Source organism: Heloderma suspectum, chromosome 1 (genome assembly GCF_057233095.1).
Source record: "Heloderma suspectum isolate Gila_16-S chromosome 1, 16-S_ref, whole genome shotgun sequence".
Taxonomy (NCBI): Eukaryota; Metazoa; Chordata; class Lepidosauria; order Squamata; family Helodermatidae; genus Heloderma; species Heloderma suspectum.
In genome coordinates, this window is record NC_139458.1 from 83,176,888 (window position 1) to 83,199,296 (window position 22,409).

Genomic DNA, 22,409 nt, shown 5'->3' on the forward strand with positions numbered 1-22,409 from the left:
AGTCTCAGTCTATATAATTTGACTTAATTCATCAAGGAAACTTAAGCTAATGTTTAGGGTCTTGACAGAGAATGCTTCTAGTTCTTTCTAGGCATTACAGTTGATGTCCTTAGTGTTTTAGCTAGAGATAATATTGATTGGAATGATGCAGGAAAGATCTTAATGTCCCTGATAGCCATGATAGTGCGGTCACTGAACTTGAGCTGGACATCCTAGAGTGAAGTCAAGTGGGCCTTAGGAAGCATTACTAACAACAAAGCTAGCGGAGATGACAGTATTCCATCTGAGTTATTTAAAATCCTAAAAGATGAAGCTGTTGAAGTGCTGCACTCAATATGCCAACAAATTTGGAACACTCAACAATGGCCACAAGACTGGAAAAGGTCAGTTTACATTCCAATTCCAAAGAAGGGCAACGCCAAAGAGTGTTCAAACTACTGTACAATTGTGCTCATTTCACGTGGCAGCAAGGTGATGCTCAAAATCCTACAAGCTAGGCTTCAGCAGCATGTGAACCGAGAACTACCGGAAGTACAAGCTGGGTTCCGAAGAGGCAGAGGAACTAGCGATCAAATCGCCAACATTCGCTGCATCATGGAGAAAGCAAGAGAATTCCAGAAAAACGTCTATTTCTGCTTCACTGACTACGCTAAAGCCTTTGATTGTGTGGATCATAACAAACTGTGGCAAATTCTTAAAGAGATGAGAGTACCAGAACACCTTACACCTGTCTCCTGAGAAACCTGTACGAGGGTCAAGAAGCAACAGTAAGAACCGGACATGGAACAACCGAGTGGTTCAAAATTGGGAAAGGAGTACGACAAGGCTGCATATTGTCACTCTGCTTATTTAACTTATATGCAGAGTACATCATGAGAAATGTCGGGTTGGATGAATCAGAGGTCGGAATTAAGATTGCTGGGAGAATTATCAACAACCTCCGATATGCAGACGATACCACCCTAATGGCAGAAAGCGAAGAGGATCTAAAGAGCCTCTTGTTGAGGGTGAAAGTGGAGAGTGCAAAAGCTGGTTTGAAACTCAACATTAAACAAACGAAGATCATGGCATCTGGCCGCATCACTTCCTGGCATATGGAAGGGGAAGAAATGGAAGCAGTGACAGATTTTACTTTCTTGGGCTCCAAGATCACCGCAGACGGTGACTGTAGCCGTGAAATTAAAAGACGCTTGCTCCTTGGGAGGAAAGCTATGGCACACCTAGACAGCATAGTAAGAAGCAGAGACATCACCTTGCAGACAAAGGTCCGTCTAATCAAAGCTATGGTTTTCCCAGTAGTAACGTATGGCTGTGAGAGCTGGACTATAAGGAAGGCTGAGTGCCAAAGAATTGATGCGTTTGAACTGTGGTGCTGGAGAAGACTCTTACGAGTCCCCTGGACTGCAAGGAGGTCAAATCAGACAATCCTAAAGGAAATCAACCCTGAGTGCTCATTGGAAGGACAGATACTGAAGCTGAAGCTCAAATATTGTGGCCACCTAATGCAAAGAGAAAACTCCCTGGAAAAGACCCTGATGCTGGGAAAGATTGAAGGCAAAAGGAGAAGGGGAGGGCAGAGGAGGAGATGGCTAGATAGCATCACCGATGCAGTGAATATGAACTTGAGCACACTCCGGGAGAGAGCGGAGGAGAGGAAGGCCTGGCGTGCTATGGTCCATGGGGTCACGAAGAGTCAGACACAACTTCACGATTGAACAACAACAATATTGACCTGGTTGCATGATCACTGCTTATTTAAGCTATTGTGGGTTGCGACACCCATGGACACCAGGTAGCTGATTCACATCCCCTGCTGTAGTTTCTCGTGCTGTGAGAACCTGGGACACGCAGTGTAGTTAACAAGCCATCATCGCTTATTAACCACCTTCGTCTCATGTGAACTGGCTCACTGTCTTTCATGAATTTGTCGAGTGTTTTCTTTCTGAACTTTTCTATCCTAGTCTCTGTTACTGTTGCTTTCATAGTTCTACATTCAGATTAGTTTTTTGTTTTGTGTAGCAGATTTAAAATAAGTTATTTTATACAAGTCTGTATCATTAAGGGTTGTCAATCACTAAAGTATTCATTCACAGATTTCATATATTTAGGTGAATGGTGGATCATTTTTTTTTAAAGGAGCAGGGGCACGTTCTCATCTTAGCATGTGCATATTGGCCTCAGCTGAGGCAATAGTAGCAAGCATTTATGCCCTGTTGTTCCCCTGAGTATATAGGTAGCTTTGCCATTCATCCCAGCCATGTGAAAAGTGGTTCATATGGACTTGTCTATATTATCTTTAGTTTTAACAGGTAAATAATTCTGTGACTCAATTGAAACACTATACCAAGCTCTGGCATGTGCTAACCAGAGTTAAAACCCAAGTTATGGTTGAGCTTTTGAATGTGCCATAAACTATTGTTTAGAGCTGCTTGTCTGCTTTCACTGCCTTTGCCTTCTCCTTCATAAGGTCACTCCTGTTTCTGTGGTGCAGCAGCCTCTTCAGACTGTAACCATGGTTTGTCAGTTCAAGCATCATGCTAAATCATGGTTAAGCAATTGAGCCTATAGAACTGGAAAATGTTCAAATGTTCTATGAAAATGTTAAAAAAGCCAGTAACAGGAGCTCTGATAAAAGCTGTCACTTTTCTATTGTGTGTTTTTGCACGCACACGGATTTTATAGTTTATAAAACTTGGGGGAAGGTGGTATATAAAGGTATTTAATAAAAATATGAATTTGGCTTGCATAATAGTAATATGTGTATGTGTAACATGTATTCTGAATTAATGTATGTGCAATATCACTAAACATTCAATGCTTGTATACAGAAGGTAGAGTTAACAATTGTGTTTCTGCTAAGTAATGAAATGAAAGCCATGATCAGTGGATCACATTTGGTACTGCAAGTTCCTTTCTATATATAACTTTCTTTATATTAATACAAATCAGCCAAAAACTTCAAAATGGCAAAGTATTCAAGGCTTCAGATGCCTAATGCAGTATTACATTGGCAGTTTGAAAGGTATTTTAAACTGAGTTTTTAGCATAAAAGACTAAATGAACAATTGAAGAAAAACATACATGATAAAAATATTAGATTGTGGAAACACAGGTACAACTGCTAACATAAATTACGTTGCGCTAACGTAAACTACTCTAGCACAACGCCAATAGTGTTAGAAATTGGCGTTGCCAGCTTACCCTATTGCCATTGCACTAGTGTAGTTTATGCTAGTGCAACAGAATTAACATTAGTTGTGGCCCATTGTGAAAGTCAATTTGAAGTATAATCTTGCTGTTTTCAACAATTATACAACTGGCATATGTGCAATATGTTTTAGTGTAGCATACACTTGTAATTATGATCTTAATACTGTGATGAGTCTTGTGTGTGTATATGGTTTTTATCAGATTTGCAGTACTGCGAAATGTCTTGTGATAATGGGGAGTCCTACAACTCTGTATTGCAGGGGTGGGCAACTTTTGGCCCTTCAGTTATTTAGGCCTAGAACTCCAATAATCTGCCACCATTAGCTATGTGGGCTAGGGCTGATGGGAGTTGTAGGCCAAAACACCTGGAGAGCCACAAGTTGCCCTCCCCTGCTGTATGGCTTCCATGATATCCATTTATACTCTCACTTCTTAGGAGAGCACGCATGAACAGAATCATAATTTAAAGTTTAAAATGTACTAACAATACTAAAGTATTATGGTACATGATAGGTTGGCATGCATTATCTTCTCAAAAGTTAAAATTGCCCTGAGCAATGTGTGTTCATGTGCTATGTGATCCTATTGCCTGTCGTGTTCCAGCAGTCCTTTTGCCTGATTTACGTTTTTATTTTGGGAAGTAGGGATTGAAAAATAGAATACATGAAGAACTGAGACTTTGTGCAGCCTCTCATCAAAGGGCAAGGAACTGATCCTAGCTGTGTTGCAAAGTGCTGTCTGTTCTGACTCCTCTCTGGAAAGCATACCGGGAAGTGTTTAGAATTCCATGCTGGATAATATGCTTACCTCCACATAGGTCTGTCATGTTAAAAAAGAAAAGAAACGTGTTTTTGAATCCCAATAATTAATTACAGAACTTAACATTTGAATTTTTTTTTCCAGCTCTGACTTGTATTATGTCAGTGTCATTGCATGGCACCTGTTGCAGTGTTCATCAGCCACCTTCAGCTACAGAGAGTATGAAAAGTGCCATAAACTGTTCAGAAAAGCATTAAGTATGCTTTTCCTAGGAGAGAGGGGTGGAGAAATGCTGGAGAAATGTGTCTCTTTGAATTCTGGTGGTCCAGGTTAAAAGCTGAAACTTGCATGATTCTTTCTTTCCTAGACTTGTTCTGCTTGTCATATAAGCTGCAAAGTCTCTTCAGAATTTTCTATCAAAGCTCACTGAAGAACCAGAGGCATTTTATTGTTTCCCTCATTTTCTCTCCCCTGCCTTAAGGAGCAGAGGACTTAAGGAGCAGAGGACTATATTTCCTTCTTTCAAGAATGGGAAAGGGTTGACATGTAGCCAAGTCTTGCCTCTTGGGTACAAGAGCCATAACAGACCACAGTTTTAGTAGTAACATATGAGGTGATTAGAAGGGAGAAAAGTAGGTGGCCAGGCCATTGGGGAAACAAACAGTCTGTATTTACATTCTTGTCAGGATGACACCCAAGAGTTATATAGCCTCTTAGTCCACAACTAGAAGACATTTAGATGGCCTCACAACTGTTTAAAAGCTCTTCAGTTGTATTAGGCATAAGAGATAATCCTACCTTGATTATGATGCAGGACAAGTGATCAGTTGATCATGAAATCTCCTTCAGATTGAGCACAGCATTTTTGGTGTTGAATATTAATATTAGGTATTAATATTATTATTTCTAATATTAGGTTCCTCACAGCTAAGATACTATATCAACTGGCCATTCTCTTCCTCTGATGTAACACTCATCTCTGCCTTAGGAATTGCTGTAATTCAAATCTGGCTTCTAATTCAGGTTATTCCCAATTATGATTCCACCCCTTAAAATTATTTGTAGATATTTATTCTTCAAATGCTGTAGTATAAAAACAAAAATGTGAATGTTCCTGGAAGAGTGCTGAAACAGCACTACTTTTAGGCCCTGTTTTCATGTAATGGCAGCAAATAATGGGTTAACTAACCTACACAACCGACGATTTGCCGGATTGTGTGCCATGTGCAAGCTCCTTCTGCTTTGCATAATCAGCCTCTGATTGGCCCGACCGTAGGTTGTTGCGCAACATGCGAACTGGGACACTATGGGTTATTTGTGGTTTTTAACTACCCAGCATTAACCTAAGAACTCATCCTGGGTTAAGTAACCCACAAATTGTAGGGATGTGCGCTGTGCTGATTTGCGCACAAGCTGCTTCTGGTTATTGTAACCTACGAATGTGGCATTTGTAGGTTGCTTCCGTGATATCTGAACCTGGACGCTTGGGATTGTTCATGGGTTAAACAACCCCAAGTTAACCCAAGCACAAGTTACAGGTTCGGGTTAGGAAAGCAGAAGTATCTCTTGCGCAGCATGCGTCTTTGCAATTCGTAGGTTAATTAACTCACAAATTGCGTCTGGATGTGACTGTTACATCCAAACAGGGTGTCCAGCTTTGCACATCATGCAACAGCCTAGAACTGATCTGAGTGGAAGTTGATTGTGCAAAGTGGAAACAGCTTGTGCATGACACACAACCCAGCAAATAATAGGTTAATTAACCCAGGATTTGCTGCCATTCCATGCAAACTGGGTCTTAGTGGTTTTAAAAAGACTGCATGAGGACTCCTTTTGAACTTGGTGGAATAGCCTAAGGTTTTCCAGGGTGTAAACAACTGAGAAAATATTTCAGATTTATTAACGTGTTGCTCTTAATGCACCCTTGAATTGCACACTATGTTTCTGTGTATTGTAAACAGGACTGGTAGCATCCTGCCTGATGTCAGTCTAAATTTTGCCTCAAGTAAAACAAGCAAGGCACATTATACATATTGAGACAATTAGATAAATAGTATACTAATTTTTCTTCAAGTGAACATTTTAGTTGTATAACAGCTGGTTCAAAGGATTTGTTTTATTGGCATTCATGAGAGATTTCACTTAAATGGAAAGACCATTAAAGGTATCTATGTATCCAGTGTCTGATTTTCCTGGCCTGCCAATAATATTAAGCCAAGAGGGGCAAACTTTTGGTTGGAGGAATCTAAAAAGGGGAGAGCAGGCTTTTCTGAAGTGGACTGTTGTGGTAGAGGTTAATGGTCTGACAACCAAGCCAGTTTCTGAAAAACAGCCTGTATTCTTTGTCTAACTTTTTAAAAGTCTTAGCCTGAAGAATGATTTTGCTCTTGCACAGAGAATGTGGACTGCATATTGTAGCATGGGGAGGGTGGGTTAAAACTGGTGCTTTCGCCCCAAAGCAAGCAATAGTTCACTTTGGTTGCACAGAGGAATGTCACAAGTTGTAACACAGTTTGGCAAAATCTCATTTTTATTTAATAAGCTGGAGAGTCTGGTGTCAGTGATGGTTGTGGCTGTTGGAGAGCATCTGTGGAGGATGGAAATGAACACACAGAGGTAAGGAAATATAAAATCATTTGCATCAAAGAGTCAACTCCTCAGTAAATACAAGGAAAAAAAGCCCTATCTTGTCAGTCCAGAGGCCCAAGTGTTAGTCAGAAGTCCAGCCCGGGAACTGATTTCTCATTATCTTCAACAGTGTAAAGATAGAGAACTGTTCTGACTTGTTCAGAGCTAGTGATAACTTTGTTGGGAGGCCTCTGGTAGCTCAGCAGGTTTGCTGTGCTTCAGATATGTGCCCTGTGTACACATGAGGTCGCATTTTACTTACTTGAGCCTCTAGCTCTAAAAATTTAAGTTGTTCTCCCCTGAATTTTGGGCAGCTACTTACTTCATAATCATAGCCCAAAGTTTGAAACAATTTTTCCTGCTCCTTTTTCAAATAACTCCCCCTTCTATTTTTATATAAAAAATAAAATACATCTGGCTACAAAATATCACAATATATTAAATAAATTACTGTTTAGCCTAAACATGTTGTGTTTGACACACATACTTAAAGTATATGTTAAAATGTGATACACGTTTCAAAGAAAGTGTCATAAATTACTGCCAACAGAATCTATGAAGCTGTGTTCTGTTTTTCTTTGGTTTAATACAGAATGTCTTTTTTAAATGTGTGTGTAGGTCGGGTTTTCAGTTTTGCATGGGGCATGTTTTGGGGGAGATGAGGAAAGCCAAGCTAGCAACATACTATAAAGAATTAATGTCAGTGAAACTAGTTCAGTGAATAAGAAAGTTAAATACAAATGGGAACTGAAAATATCTCCTAAGGAATTTTAGCGAAACTACTAAAACAGCGTTGCAGTTGTTCCATGATAGAAGGTAACACAGAGGAGTGGCAACAACTCCATTCTTTTGCACTCCCCCCAAAATCCCATGCCCATCATTCTGTCCTCTCCCTTGACATGCATGACTTAAAAAGAAAAGATGGAATATTGCAGATTGATGATGCTAGAAATAATACAAACTGCCTTAATTATCTTTTTTTCTGAGACAGCTCCATTAATTAATTAATTCAACATGGCCACCCTGCCTCTCCATCATTTGATGCACAGGGTGGTTTATAGATTTTTTTTGAAGCCCATATTTAATAAAAAATATAAAACAAAGTGTCTCAGCAGTACAGCCCAAGGGTAAAACAGAAAAGCCAGCGGCAGCTCATAGACCACACTCGCAAAGACTCAGATAAGTTTTTACTTGTTGCCTGTCAGATTTCTCTGGGGAACAGTATTCCAGAGTTGGAATGCCACCACTGAAAGGGCATAGCCCACCTCACCTCTGAAGGCAGGATCACGCAGCAGAGCGTCTGTCGATGGCTATAGTGAATGAGCAGATTCACATGGGAGGAGATGGTCCTTAAGATAAATTCATCCGATGGAGAATGTGAGAGCAGAGGCATGTTGGTTAGCCTCGCTCCCTCCATCATACCACCATGACTGCCTCCATAGCTCTAACTGTGCAGAGTTTTAAATAGCATGGGGTGCTTACTCAAGTATAGCAGGCTCCCTGTAGTGGAGAGCTGTGGAGCCAAGGACAGGGGTGTAATGGAAGGCTTGGGGCTAATGAGTATATCCCCACTCTTCTCCCTCACACATTCTCTATTGTTTAAACATCTCAAGATCAACCTTGGCTAAGAGAGGACATAGCTAGCTGCTGTCCCAAATGAAATTGGTAAAAGATACATTGACTGGGTTTGCATGTCACGATAAGCCATGGTGGTATATAAGCTGTGGTATATACTGTGAGTACGTTATAAACCACCATGGCTTAACATGTCATCTGAGAGTGATTTTTCCCCTGCCAGGGTGGTGTGCAGTGAGATTTAAACCATCATGACTTATTGTGTTGTCTGGTGCTCCACAGTGGCTTAAAGAGTGGTTTAAAGATTGCCTACAGAATTGCTTGGCAAGAGAGGTCAAAACCACTGCCACTGCTCTGCTCCAGCTGGCAGATCTCTGTTTCTGAGATCTGCCTAGCAGCCAGGTACAGATAGCCAATGAGAAAAGCTCTAAACTGCCCCTGAAACATCAAAAGAGCACTACTGCGCTACCACAACATAGTGGAAAGTAAAAAGAAGGAGCAGCCCTATATCCAAAGTGCACAACTGCAAATTAGCCCAACTGTGCTACTGCGACATAGTGCGAAGAAAAAAGGAGCAGCAGCATATAGCACCAGTTGCCCTATATCCAAAGTGAGCGCAACTGTGAAGTTGTGAATGGGTGAAACAGTGCTACAGAAAAATAGCTCTACTGTGACATAGTGTACAGTGGGAAAAGACATCTGTGTCCAAAGCGCACTAGTGCCAGTGGGGGAAACAAAAGGAATGGGGGGTGGGGAAAGGGACACAGGGTTTTAATGGTGCATCGGGTGCCTCCCTACTAGGGGAAGCTGTGTATAAAGTTTTGTCCTTATCCTGTAAACTTCCAAGGGTTTATTTCAGCCACCCCCTTTTTGGTGCAAATGGGGTTTTTGCTCCTTCTGTCAACTCAGAGACAGGAACGTGTCTGTTCATTCGTCCTTTGTTGTCTACTGCAGCTGCCATCTTCATGTGGCCGCAGAGGCCTTGTTTCGTAAATGTGTCAAATGTGAGAGTAAGTTGCTGCCCCCTCCATGGATCCTCATTCTCTTTGCCATTTTTGTTTGGGTTAGGGTCATCTCTCCAATACTTGTTCCTTGTGCCAGTCTTTCACTAAACAGGCATGGAAAAACAGATCTGATAGACTCAAAGCAGAGCTGTGGAGGAGGGCTTTGTTGGCCACAGATCCGAGAAAGTCGGCTGACTCCTGTCTAACGGAGAAGACAGCAGCAGCTATGCCTTTGTCAAAGCTATCGTCTCCTTGTCCTTTGGGTTCCATTGAACTGGCCGACCCTCCGACTCCAGGGCATTCTTTAACACTCTCAGTAGTGAGGAAGGTTTGTAAAAAGGCTAAGGTTCCAAAGTCGAGACCTGATAGCCATAAAAAATACAGGCAGAAGGTTGGTGATAAGCCTTCAAAATGTAAAGTTCCAGCACCCCCTCCTCTACTAAATTCACCCATCTGGGTACTCTCATCAGTGCTGGGTACTTCTGTTGTCGAACCAATCTCTATGGCATTGGAAGGTGAAATTTTGGCCATTACCACCTCCACAGCCGATTTCTTGGGACTGAGAAATTTCTCCACTGAGAGATCACCAGTGGGTGTCTTTGGTGAGATATGAGGCTTCTCGACATCGACCATAATCCCCTCCTCGGGATTGACAACACCATTTCCCTCCTTTGGAGTCGTTCAGGTTTTGGGGACCATCACTATGACTACCACTTTAGGGAAAGGTCCAAGTCTCCTCATGACAACTGGGGTAGAAGTTCCAAGTGGTCTTACCCACCTCCACAATGTTATGCCTTTGAAGATCGGCCTTGTCCTAGGGATCGAGGATATTATTACGACCTGACAAGATAGCTTGGGGCAGCTTCATCTTGGTACTGTCCTCGGCGACTCCTTCTCATCCTCCCATGGGAGATGAGTTTGTTCCACGTCTGCCTGTGCCTCCTTGCTCATCATCACTGGTACAGAGACAGTCAGCAGTGGCCAAGCCGATGCAGTTGCTACCTTCACCTGTAGTGCAACCGGTCCTTCCTCCGGCCTCCATTCCTCAACAGTCTTTGCCTTATAATGTGGCTGATGATTACCAGTCCGATTCCTCCTCATACTCCACCATTCCAATCTCTGTTCCCTTTCCAGATGATGTAGCTGGGGTGCAAGAGGGACATGTTTAATTTTTAAACATGTTTACTTTTGCTGAACAGGTTAGCAGAATGGCCCATTCATTGGGTATTGAAGTACACCAACCAGAGCAGCATGTTCAGGACCCGATTTCAACACAGTCCATACTGAATTGTTGAAGGCGGTAGCAGTTCCCTTCCTCACAACCCTCCTGCAAACGGTGCAACAATCATGGAAGGCCCTGTCCTTGATGTCACTGATGTCTAAGCAGCTCAAATCCCTCTACTGCATACAAGAGAAAGACACAGCATTTAAAAATTCACATCCGCAACCAAATTCCGTCATTGTAGAGTCGGCGCAAGGGTGGTCGCAAAAGGTTCATGCCTCGCCTGTTGACAAGGAGGGTAGAAGGTTGGATCTCTTGGGGAGGTGAATGTATTCTTCTGCTGCTCTCGGTCTCTATGTGGCGAACTACCAGGCCATGATGGCCAGATAGCAGCTATTCCTGTGGAAGAAGATGGGACTGTCTTTGTTCTTATCTCCCAGAGGACCAAAGAGATCTTGCCAGAGTTTTCCAGATGGAAGCTGTCGAGTTGTCGAGACAACAGATTAGCAGTTCCTGTCATGAAGCCAACTGTAGTGCTAAGTCAATGGTGGGTGTGAATGCGCTCCGGAGGCATGCTTGGTTGAGGTCTGTGGGCTTAACTCCTGAGGCTCAATCATGGATTGAGGATTTGCTCTTCGATGGTGAAGAGCTCTTTAATGCTAAAACTAATGAACAAATGGACTCTGTTGAGAAAGCAAAGACAACCACCTGAAAAATGGCTTTGCATCCCCAACCTTTACAGGACCAATACAAGTCAGTAGGTGGTTTCATCAGCAATCATACATGACCAGGCATCAGTTTAATGGATATCCATGATATCAGCCCCCTCAGCAGCAAAAGAAATAGCCCGCTCCTTCTTAGAAGTATTGTAAGGGTTGTGGAAGGACTGACTCTTCTTCTAAGCAGTGGCTTTGACTTTCCAATTTTGGCTGTCCCCAGCCTTCCCAGCCAACCTCTTTGGGTCTGTTCTGGCTCGTTTCCTGCCCACCTGGAAGATGGACAGCTGGGTGTTAAGTATAATCAGCCGGGGTTACATGATAGTTTCACACCCTCCCTCAACTGGGTGTTGTTTTGAGTTACCCCTCCATCGCAGGCCCTTCTCCTGGAAACAGGCACCCTGCTCTCAAAGGGAGCAATTCAAAGAGTTCTTCCATACCAGCCAGAGGACAGTTTCTTTTCCTGGTATTTCACCATACTGAAATGCGATGGAGGCCTCCTTTCCACCATGGATTTGAGGAATTTGAACAAGCTTATTAGTCCCAGAAAATTCAGAATGATCACGATGGTTCCGATCCTTCCTCTCCTTCGGAGGAATGCTTGGTTTGCTGCCATAGACCTGAAGGATGCATATTTCCATATAGTAATCGCAGAGGCTCTGCAGAGGTACCAGCGTTTTACCATCAGTACCAGCATGTTCCAGTTTTGGGTCCTGCCGTTCGGTCTTGCAACCGCCCTGAGAGTTTTTACCAAATGCATGGCAGTTGTGTGTGGGTATCTTTGACTTCAGGACATTGAAGTCTGCCCTTACCCGGACGATTGGCTCCTCCTTTTGGACTCCAGACATTCCCTTTGTCATGCCATCGAGACTGTTCTGAACCTTCTGGGAGCATTGGGTCTGTATGTCAATAGGGAGAAGTCAATTTTGAAGTCAATTTTCCAACAGCACAAGAGGCGACTCTACACATGGACGTCACCAGATGGTCAATATCGAAATCAGATTGATTATGTCCTTTGCAGCCAAAGATGGAGAAGCTCCATACAGTCAGTAAAAACAAGACCTGGAGCTGACTGTGGCTCAGATCATGAGCTGCTTCTTGCAAAATTTCAGCTTAAATTGAAGAACGTCGGGAAAACCACTAAACCGTTCAGGTATGACCTAAATCATATCCCTGATGAATATACAGTGGAGGTGAGGAATAGATTTCAGGGATTAGACCTGATAGACAGAGTGCCTGAGGAACTATGGACGGAGGTCCGTAACATTGTTCAGGAGGCAGCAACGAAATCCATCCCAAAGAAAAAGAAATGCAAGAAAGCAAAGTGGCTGTCTGATGAGGCTTTACAAGTAGCTCATGAAAGAAGGGAAGCGAAAAGCAAGGGAGAAAGGGGAAGATATACCCAACTGAATGCAGAGTTCCAGAGAATAGCAAGGAGAGACAAGAAGGCCTTCTTAAATGAACAATGCAAAGAAATCGAGGAAAACAACAGAATGGGAAAGACTAGAGATCTCTTCAAGAAAATTGGAGATCTCAAGGGAACGTTTTGTGCAAAGACGGGCATGATCAAGGACAAAGAAGGCAGGGACCTAACAGAAGCAGATGAGATTAAGAAGAGGTGACAAGAATACACAGAAGAACTATACAGGAAAGATCTGAATGTCCCTGATAGCCATGATAGTGCGGTCACTGAACTTGAGCCGGACATCCTAGAGAGTGAAGTCAAGTGGGCCTTAGGAAGCATTAGTAACAACAAAGCTAGCGGAGATGACAGTATTCCAGCCGAGCTATTTAAAATCCTAAAAGATGATGCTGTTAAAGTGCTGCATTCAATATGCCAACAAATCTGGAACACTCAAGAGTGGCCACAAGACTGGAAAAGGTCCGTTTACATTCCAATTCCAAAGAAGGGCAACGCCAAAGAGTGTTCAAACTACCGCACAATTGCGCTCATTTCACATGCCAGCAAGGTGATGCTCAAAATCCTACAAGCTAGGCTTCAGCAGTATGCGAACCGAGAACTACCGGAAGTACAAGCTGGGTTTAGAAGAGGCAGAGGAACTAGAGATCAAATCGCCAACATTCGCTGCATCATGGAGAAAGCAAGAGAATTCCAGAAAAACGTCTATTTCTGCTTCATTGACTACGCTAAAGCCTTTGATTGTGTGGATCACAACAAACTGTGGCAAATTCTTAAAGTGATGGGAGTACCAGACCACCTTACCTGTCTCCTGAGAAACCTGTACGAGGGTCAAGAAGCAACAGTAAGAACCAGACATGGAACAACTGATTGGTTCAAAATTGGGAAAGGAGTACGACAAGGCTGCATATTGTCACCCTGCTTATTTAACTTATATGCAGAGTACATCATGAGAAATGCTGGGTTGGATGAATCAGAGGTCGGAATTAAGATTGCTGGGAGAATTATCAACAACCTCAGATATGCAGACGATACCACCCTAATGGCAGAAAGCGAAGAGGATCTCAAGAGCCTCTTGTTGAGGGTGAAAGAGGAGAGTGCAAAAGCTGGTTTGAAACTCAACATTAAAAAAACGAAGATCATGGCATCTGGCCGCATCACTTCCTGGCATATAGAAGGGGAAGAAATGGAAGCAGTGACAGATTTTACTTTCTTGGGTTCCAAGATCACCGCAGATGGTGACTGTAGCCATGAAATTAAAAGATGCTTGCTCCTGGGGAGGAAAGCTATGGCCAACCTAGACAGCATAGTAAGAAGCAGAGACATCGCCTTGCCGACAAAGGTCCGTCTAATCAAAGCTATGGTTTTCCCAGTAGTAATGTATGGCTGTGAGAGCTGGACTATAAGGAAGGCTGAGCGCCGAAGAATTGATGCTTTCGAACTGTGGTGCTGGAGAAGACTCTTACGAGTCCCCTGGACTGCAAGGAGGTCAAATCAGTCAATCCTAAAGGAAATCAACCCTGAGTGCTCATTGGAAGGACAGATAATATAGCTGAAGCTCCAATATTTTGGCCACCTAATGCGAAGAGAAAACTCCCTGGAAAAGACCCTGATGCTGGGAAAGACTGAAGGCAAAAGGAGAAGGGGACGGCAGAGGATGAGATGGCTAGATAGCATCACGGATGCAATGAATATGAATTTGAGCACGCTCCGGGAGAGAGTGCAGGACAGGAAGGCCTGGCGTGCTATGGTCCATGGGGTCACGAAGAGTCGGACACGACTGAACGACTGAACAACAGCAACAATTTTGAAGCCAACACTACACCTCCAATTCATAGGGGTGCTGCTGGATTTGACAGTAGCTTATTTTCCTCAAAAATGGCAAGATCAGTTGATTGCTCTTGTGAAGATCATTTACTTTCAACAGCAGGTCACTGCTCACACTATTCAAACATTACTGGGGCATATGGCGGCGATGGTCACTGTTGTTCAATGGGCAAGGCTTCGGATGCGACCACTACAGAACTGGTTGCTTTGGAACTTCGATTTCACTACTGACACTTGATGTCGTCGCCTGAGGGTTCCAGGTGACATAACAGACTTCCTCCTGTGGTGGATGCGGCCATGCAACCTATGTCGAGGCGTCCCCTTCGTCCAAACATTCCCTATTTGGATATTGACAACAGATGCTTCTCTTTCAGGATGGGGAGCTTATTGTGGTCCACTTGGGGTTCAGGGAATATCGTCTGCAGTGGAGAAAAAAATCATATCAATTACCTGGAATTTCTTGCTGTTTGAAAAGCAATGCATGCATGTGAGACTTACCTTTGAGGAAGGCATGTGCAAATTCTGACCAATAATATGGCTGTGTTGTGGCACATCAAGAAGCAAAGGGGCACACATTCGTCCAAACTTGTCAGTGTCACGCTGGATGTATTCCAGTGGGCAATTGAATGGGATATTCTTTTGAGCACTCTTCACATTGCTGGAGAAGACAATGTTTTTGCAGACACTCTGAGCCGGTCATACAAATCGTCCCACGAATGGAAGGTGTCCACCTCCAACTTGCATCGTCTTTTCCTGAGATGGGGTTGGCCACCGATGGATTTGTTCATGACCTCATCGAATGCAATTTGCAGGACGTTCTGCATGAGAGTAGGGATCACTCAATTGTTGGGCGATGGCTTTCAGCTTTGATGGCACAGGGAACTGTTCTACCTGTTCCCTCCTTTTTCCCTTCTCTTAAGGATACTTGACAACAAGACGGACTACATTTTGATCATACCCACGCATATATCACCCCTTCATGGCCAAGGCAGCTGTGGTTTGCAGCTCTGCTGCTTCTGTCAAAAAGGCAGTTCCTTTGCCTTCCACACTCCTCAGATCTGATTTCTTGGGACCGAGGCAGGATTTGGCATCCAGATCTTTTTGATCCCTGAGACTCTTAGCCTGGGGGATTCGGCAGTGAGTGCTGGTACTCAGCTCATGTTGGAAGTCCAGGCATTTTTGGACGTGGCTCAGAAGCTGGCTACACGTCAATCCTATGCGGTTAAGTGGTCGTCGTTTTTGAAGTTTGCAACTCTCCGTGGTTTCAATCCCCTTAGGGGATTGATTGAAAATGTTCTTTTGTTTTTACATCACTTGTTTCAGAATGGTTTAAAGCTGTTATCTATAAGGGTTTATCTGGCAGCTCTATCGTTTTATAAGGGGCAAGTTCAAGGCTTTTCTGTTTTCACTCATCCTACTACTCGTCAGTTTCTGCGGGGCCTAAAGAATTTAGCACCCTCGATGAGAACTGTGGTGCCTCAGTGGAGTGTCTCTGTTGTTTTACACGCTCTCCTCTCGAAACCCTTTGAACCTCTGGCCACAACAGATCTTCAGTTACTGTTGTGGAAAGTTGCCTTTTTGGTTGCCATCACATCCTCCGGATGCATCAGTGAGTTTTGTGCTTTACGGGTTGATCATCCCTATCTGATTTTTCATAAAGACAAGGTTGACCTGAGACTGGACATTGATTTTTTTGCCAAAGGTGGTCTTTGATTTTCATGTCAGTGAATTCATTTCACTTCTGACTTTTCCCCCGAACCCATCTTCTGACCTGGAAAGGAAGTTCCATGCTCTGGATGTAAAAAGGACGTTGGCCTTTTATAAGTCAAGGACAGCATCTTTCTGTAAGACACAGCTGCTTTTTGTATGCTATGGTTGCCCCAAGAAGGGTCTCCTCTTCTCAAAGGCTGTTGTCACAGACTACTGGTTTAGCCTATGACGTATCAGGCGTGGAGACTCCTGTTTGGACGCATCTCATGTTCAAATGCATTCCACGCCAGGAGTTGCCCCATCTACAGCCCTCGGCAAAGGTGTAGCAGAAATGCAGGTTGCTTACCTGTAACTAGTTATTTGATGGTCATCTGTGCATTTACACAACCCACCCACTGTTCCCACTTTGGTGTCAGTGTTGAATTCGATGTTGGTACTGAGGTGTGATTTTTTCCCTTGAATTCGAGGCCACGCTAGGTGGGAACCCTCTGGGATGTGCGCAGTGGGCAGTGGAGGAGGGTTCCCACCAAAATGTTCCTCAACTTTAGAAGATTCCTGAATGAGGCTCAGCGCAGACATAGATCCCATCTCTGTGAATACACAGATGACCACTTGAAGAACTACAGTTACAGGTAAGCAACCTGAATTTTCAGTACCAAAGCCAGGGTAGAAGTACAGTATTGAAATGGGTTTAGATAATCCACATTCTCCAAGACAGTCTGGAGATATACACCACCACCCACTTGAGCATCCTACCCATAAAGGGGTATTTTTGGCCAATTGGTTGATGCCACAGTTGTCTGGGCCTAGATATAGCTTCTTCAGGAGTGGTCTAAAGACCATCTCCTTCAAGGTGGCTGGGATCGTGCCCTATTTCACTGAACCATTTACAGTTCCCTGGATCTGATGCACCACTCCCCTTTGGCAAGATGTATTTGACCAGGAAGGGAAAGAGTTGATCAAACAAGAATTGGGCCTCATCTCTCCAAGCACTTAGCCAGTATTCTCAGGCTGCAGTAACTGAAACTTGTCTGAGCTGCATTGACCAGATGGAGCTAATGGACACCTGGTATCAATACCAAGTGTAAAGTGGAATCCATGTTGGAGCATATATGAGCAAATTTATTCACAATGTGCTTAGCAAATATGTCGCAGTGGGCTGTTGGGTGCTCCACGTGATCTTGCCCAGAGTGCCCCCCAAGCATGCTTCTCATCATTCAAAACAGTTCAGCTTGATGGCTCGGTGTGGATACAACGGAAGCACTGTCACAAAGTAGGATCTAAAGTGAACTGTAGCCAGCAGTCACTTATTTTTGTCACAAGCCTTCCTCTGTTTACCCTGCTGTTTCATTACCCTAAGCTCCTTGGAAAACTAGAGGTTCAAGCAAGTAGGAGAAAGTGTTTGGGATGTATTATGTCACCTGCCCTGGTCACCTCCATATTCCACCAATAAACTTGGACTTTGTCAGAATAGTCAGCTATGTCATTCCGCAAGAGCTGTCAGAGAGCCCTCCCGATCCATTAGTCTCTGAGGGCAGACCATCCAAACGTCCTCTACCACTTCAGAGGAAATGGGCATTCCTAAGTTTAAGCCACACCAGGTCGTGATCTATTCATGATGATATGGATAACTTATGCCCTACCCACAGATCCCCATCAACTTACCTAGCAAAAAACTCCAAATTGATCATATAACTTGAAATATGTATAGGACAACAGACTTTTTTTTTTTTATAGTCCCATGGTTCTGGCAGTCATGAAGTCCTCAACCAACCCTGAGAAGGTGATCTTTCCTTGCATGATGACGTTCCCCAGCACCAAAACTGCAGGTCTCAATACCAAGTCTGAAACCACCTCCACAGTCTTAGGAAGATTGACTTTTAGGCAGTGGAGACTTTTAAGCAGGTAGTTAGCTTAACAGAATCACTAATATGTTCGGCTGGATGCAGGAGGTTGTAAATTCCTCCTTCAGAGAGGGACAGGGCCTCTTTAAAAGAGGCGGCAAGCAGACCACTCCTGAAAAAGCCTAACCTGGACCCGGGGGACGTTAACAATTATAGGCCAGTGGCCAACATCCCCTTCTTGGGCAAGGTGCTTGAACGGGTGGTTGCAGGACAGCTCCAGGCACTGTTGAATGAAACAGATTATCTAGCTCCATTTCATTTGGGCTTCAAGCCTGGTTTTGGAACGGAAACTGCCTTGGTCACCCTGTGGGATGACCTCTGCCAGGAGGGACAGGGGGAGTGCAAGCCTGTTGATTCCCCTGGACCTCTCAGCAGCTTTCGATACCATCGAGCATGGTATCCTTCCGGATAGGTTGTCTGGGTTGGGAGTTGGAGGCACTACACTGCAGTGGTTCTACTCCTAATTGGATGGCTGACTCCAGAAGGTGGTGCTGGGGGATTATTGCTCTGTGCCATGGCAATTATGCCATGGGGTTCCACAGGGCTCTATATTATGCCCCATGCTGTTTAACACCTACATGAAACAGCTGGGGGAGGTTATCCGGAGGTGTGGGCTGAGGTGCCATCAATATGCGGATGACACCCAGCTCTACCTCTCTTTCTCATCAAACCCAGGTGAGGCAGTGGCTGTTCTGAATCAGGGCCTGGGCACGGTAATGGATTGGATGAGGGCCAATAAACTGAAACTCAATCCAGAGAAGACGGAGGTATTGTTAGTGGGTGGTTCGTCTGCCCAGCTAGGTGATATTCAACCTGTTCTGGAGGGGGTTGCACTCCCCCTAAAGGATCACGTTTGTAGTTTGGGGGTGTTTTTGGATCCAGAACTGTCACTTGAGGCACAGGTGAACTCAGTGGCATGGAGCACTTTTTATCAGCTTAGGCTGGTATACCAACTACGCCCTCATCTGGACAGAGACAGCCTAGCTACAGTTATCCATGCTCTGATAAGTTCTCGTCTGGATTACTGCAATGCGTTATATGTGGGGCTGCCTTTGAAAACGGTCCGGAAACTTCAGCTGGTCCAAAATAGGGCAGCAAGATTGTTAACGGACTGGCCAATGAGCTCATATTACGCCAGTACTTTTCCAGCTGCACTGGCTGCCAGTCCATTTCCGGGCCTGATTCAAACTGCTGGTATTAACATTCAAAGCTCTTAACGGCTTGGGGCCAGGTTATCTGAGGGATTGCCTCCTCCCATATGTGCCTGCCTTAAGATCATCCTCAGCGGCCCTTCTCCATGAGCCCTGCCAAAGGAAGTGAGGTGGGTGGCTACCAGGAGGAGGGCTTTTTCTGCTGTGGCACCCTGGTTGTGGAATGAGCTCCCTAGTGAGGTTTGCCTGGCACCTACATTGTATTCTTTCCGGTGCCAGGTGAATACTTTTTTTATTTTCCCAGGCATTTTAGCATTTTAGCTCATTAGACTTTTAGCTTTGCTGTTTTAAATCTGTATTTTAAATCCCTGCACTGCTGCTAGGTTTTATTCTGGTTGTATTGTTATACTGTGGTTTTAATGTTTTATATATTTTGTATTGTTTTATTGTGTGCTCTTTGGTTTTAATTTTTGTGAACCTCCCAGAGAGCTTTGGCTATTGGGCGGTATAGAAATGAAACAAACAAACAAACAATATAGCCGGTGTGTTCTAACAGCAGGTACAAAACTCAAAATGCTGACATACAAAGAAGTTGGAGTGCAAGATGGAGCTCTCCATATATTAGAGCAACCTCTCCTCCCCAGCCTTTCAGTCTGTGTTGGTGCTGAACTGGGGGCGGGAGAGTAAGGGGACATAACTGGAGCAGTTTAATGCTACTTGCCTCCTTGACCTGGTTTTGCAAGGAGGTATTAAGACATACTGCAGATGTAATGTTTCCTGATCTTTTAGCCACAAGCAATCCCCCGCTCTTTTCTCTCTGTCCCATATGAATTTCCCCATTCCCTTTTTCTGTGTTATCCTGGTGTAGCATTACATTGACACCAAAATTAATGTTAACCATTGTTACCTAATGCTAGGTACAACAAAATAGCTTCAAGTCCTGCTTTCAAACTCTGGTTTAGAACTAATCCTAGTGTTAACCTTAATGCAGATGTAACTATGATTGATGGTGAAGTGAAGAAGGAATTTATGTGGGAGGAATGAGGGGTAAGAGTGTGCAAGGCATGGGGTTTAGAGCAGGGGTAGGCAACCTTTTTGGTCCATGGGCACATTTGGCAATTTGAGAAACTTTCCTGGGGAGCACCACAAAATAGCTGCCATGGGAGGTGTGGCAAAGAACAAGTAACCTTCTCAAAAGACTGAATACAAGACAGAGGTGGGGTCTGAGCTCCAACACACTAAACTTTGAACCTGTCAGGACTGGCGCCCTCGCAACTTCAGCAACTAGACACATGTTAAAGAATCAGCACACTCTTTTGTTACAGCAGAACACAAACACAAGCATCTCGCTAGAGTCCATGGATCAGGGTCCTTAGTGTACCCATGTTCAATAGATTGAGGTAATCCAAACAGGAACCAGAGGCAGAATTTTAAATCCAAGTTATAATCCAAGTTATTGTTCAGTCGTTAAGTCGTGTCTGACTCTTCGTGACCCCATGGACCATAGCATGCCAGGCCTTCCTGCCCTCCGCTCTCTCCAGGAGTGTGCTCAAGTCCATATTCATTGCAACGGTGATGCTATTTAGCCATCTCATCCTCTGCCATCCCCTTCTCCTTTTGCCTTCAATCTTTCCCAGCATCAGGGTCTTTTCCAGGGAGTTTGCTCTTTGCATTAGGTGGCCACAATATTTGCGCTTCAGCTTCAGTATCTGTCCTTCCAATGAGCACTCAGGGTTGATTTCCTTTAGGATTGCCTGATTTGACCTCCTTGCAGTCCAGGGGACTCGTAAGAGTCTTCTCCAGCACCACAGTTCGAAAGCATCAATTCTTTGGCGCTCAGCCTTCCTTACAGTCCAGCTCTAACAGCCATACATTACTATTGGGAAAACCATAGCTTTGATTAGACGGACCTTTGTCTGCAAGGTGATGTCTCTGCTTCTTACTATGCTGTCTAGGTGTGCCATAGCTTTCCTCCCAAGGAGCAAGCGTCTTTTAATTTCATGGCTACAGTCATCGTCTGCGGTGATCTTGGAGCCCAAGAAAATAAAATCTGTCACTGCTTCCATTTCTTCTCCTTCTATATGCCAGGAAGTGATGGGGCCAGATGCCGTGATCTTCGTTTTCTTGATGTTGAGTTTCAAACCAGCTTTGGCACTCTCCTCTTTCACCCTCAACAAGAAGCTCTTGAGATCCTCTTCACTTTCTGCCATGAGGGTGGTATCGTCTGCGTATCTGAGGTTGTTGATAATTCTCCCAGCAATCTTAATTCCGACCTGTGATTCATCCAACCCGGTGTTTCTCATGATGTACTCTGCATATAAGTTAAATAAGCAGGGCGACAATATACAGCCTTGTCGTACTCCTTTCCCAATTTTGAATCAATCGGTTGTTCCATGTCCGGTTCTTACCGTTGCTTCTTGACCCTCGTACAGGTTTCTCAGGAGACAGGTGTAAGGTGTTCTGGTACTCTCATCTCTTTAAGAATTTGCCACAGTTTGTTGTGATCCACACAATCAAAGGCTTTAGCGTAGTCAGTGAAGCAGAAATAGACGTTTTTCTGGAATTCTCTTGCTTTCTCCATGATCCAGCGAATGTTGGCGATTTGATCTCTAGTTCCTCTGCCTCTTGGGAACCCAGCTTGTACTTCCGGTAGTTCTCGGTTCACATGCTGCTGAAGCCTAGCTTGTAGGATTTTGAGCATCACCTTGCTGGCATGTGAAATGAGCGCAATTGTGCGGTAGTTTGAACACTCTTTGGCATTGCCCTTCTTTGGAATTGGAATGTAAACTGACCTTTTCCAGTCTTGTGGCCACTGTTGAGTGTTCCAGATTTGTTGGCATATTGAGTGCAGCACTTTAACAGCATCATCTTTTAGGATCTTAAATAGCTCAGCTGGAATACTGTCATCTCTGCTAGCTTTGTTGTTAGTAATGCTTCCTAAGGCCCACTTGACTTCACTCTCGAGGATGTCCGGCTCAAGTTCAGTGACTGCACTATCATGGCTATCAGGGACATTCAGATCTTTTCTGTATAGTTCTTCTGTGTATTCCTTCCACCTCTTCTTAATCTCATCTGCTTCTGTTAGGCCCCTGCCTTCTTTGTCCTTTATCATGCCTGTCTTTGCACAAAACGTTCCCTTGAGATCTCCGATTTTCTTGAAGAGATCTCTAGTCTTTCCCATTCTGTTGTTTTCCTCAATTTCTTTGCATTGTTCATTTAAGAAGGCCTTCTTGTCTCTTCTTGCTATTCTCTGGAACTCTGCATTCAGTTGGGTATATCTTCC

At 44.0% G+C, this 22,409-nt stretch overlaps 1 protein-coding gene across 4 annotated transcripts in view; it reads left to right on the forward strand.

The window, feature by feature from the left end:
• Positions 1-22,409, forward strand: part of PHF21A (PHD finger protein 21A) — a 228,779-nt gene that overhangs the window by 18,155 nt on the left and 188,215 nt on the right. Inside the window, exon 1 of one of the 4 annotated variants that reach the window (XM_084850566.1) lies at positions 5,256-6,585. The exons of the other annotated variants lie outside the window; for them this stretch is intronic. The gene's annotated coding sequence lies outside the window, so the exon portion shown is untranslated. Of the gene's footprint in view, positions 1-5,255; positions 6,586-22,409 lie in introns of those variants that run through there. 4 annotated transcript variants of the gene reach the window in all.